At 33.6% G+C, this 1578-nt stretch overlaps 1 non-coding gene across 1 annotated transcript; it reads right to left on the reverse strand.

Moving 5' to 3' along the window:
• Positions 1-1251: 1251 nt before the first annotated feature.
• Positions 1252-1358, reverse strand: LOC112774338 (small nucleolar RNA R71). Its single transcript, XR_003188832.1, has one exon. It is a non-coding gene; the product is annotated as a small nucleolar RNA R71 (small nucleolar RNA).
• Positions 1359-1578: the final 220 nt, after the last annotated feature.

The raw sequence follows: 1578 nt of genomic DNA on the forward strand, positions 1-1578 counted from the left end.
TAGTTATTTTCGAAAATTCTAAAAATATTTTTCAAAAATCTTTTTCTTATTTTTCTATCAAATTTTCGAAAATTACATAGTCAATTAATGTTTTGATTCAAAAATTTGAAGTTTGTTACTTGCTTGTTAAGAAAGATTCAAACTTTAAGTTCTAGAATCATATCTTGTGATTTCTTATGAATCAAGTCATTAATTGAGATTTTAAAAATCAAATCTTTTTCAAAACTAAATTCTAAAATATCTTCTCATCTTATCTTTTTCAAAAATATGATTTCAAAATATCTTTTCTAACTTCCTAACTTCTTATCTTTTCAATATTTGTTTCAACTAACTAACTAACTTTTTGTTTGTTTCTTATCTTTTTCAAAACCACCTAACTAACTCTCTCTCTCTAATTTTCGAAAATATCTCCCCCCCTTTTTCAAAATTTCTTTTTAATTAATTAATTATTTTAATTTTTAATTTTAATTTTCGAAAACTACTAACCTTTTTCAAAAATAATTTTCGAAAAATTCTCTCTCTCTCATCTACTTCTATTTTATTTATTCATCTACCAACACTTCTCTTCATCTCACATCACTCACTAAATTCGAACCCCCTCTTCCATCTGTGTTCGAATTTCCTCTTCTTCTTTTCTTCTACTCACACAAGGACCTTTATACTGTGGTAAAGAGGATCCCAATTATTATTATTTTTCTGTGCCCTCTTCTTTGTCATATGAGCAGGAGCAAGGATAAGAACATTCTTGTGGAGCCAGATCCAGAACCTGAAAGGACTCTGAAAAGAAAACTAAGAGAAGCTAAAATACAACAATCCAGAGATAACCTTTCAGAAATTTTCGAACAGGAAGAGGAGATGGCAGCCGAAAATAATAATAATGTAAGGAAGATGCTTGGTGACTTTACTGTACCTAGTTCCAATTTACATGGAAGAAGCATCTCCATTCCTGCCATTGGAGCAAACAACTTTGAGCTGAAACCTCAATTAGTTTCTCTGATGCAGCAGAACTGCAAGTTTCATGGACTTCCATCTGAAGATCCTTTTCAGTTCTTAACTGAATTCTTGCAGATATGTGATACTGTTAAGACTAATGGAGTAGATCCTGAAGTCTACAGGCTCATGCTTTTCCCTTTTGCTGTAAGAGACAGAGCTAGATTATGGTTGGATTCTCTACCCAAAGACAGCCTGAACTCTTGGGATAAGCTGGTCACGGCTTTCTTAGCCAAGTACTTTCCTCCTCAAAAGCTGAGCAAGCTTAGAGCTGATGTTCAAACCTTCAGACAGAAAGAAGGTAAATCCCTCTATGAAGCTTGGGAAAGATACAAACAGTTGACCAAAAAGTGTCCTTCTGACAATTTTTCAGAATGGACCATCCTGGATATATTCTATGATGGTTTATCTGAGTTATCAAAGATGTCATTGGATACTTCTACAGGTGGATCCATTCACCTAAAGAAAACGCCTGCAGAAGCTCAAGAACTCATTGACATGGTTGCTAATAACCAGTTCATGTACACTTCTGAGAGGAATCCTGTGAGTAATGGGATGCCTATGAAGAAGGGAGTTCTTGAAGTTGAT

Source organism: Arachis hypogaea, chromosome 18 (genome assembly GCF_003086295.3).
Source record: "Arachis hypogaea cultivar Tifrunner chromosome 18, arahy.Tifrunner.gnm2.J5K5, whole genome shotgun sequence".
Lineage (NCBI taxonomy): Eukaryota > Viridiplantae > Streptophyta > Magnoliopsida > Fabales > Fabaceae > Arachis > Arachis hypogaea.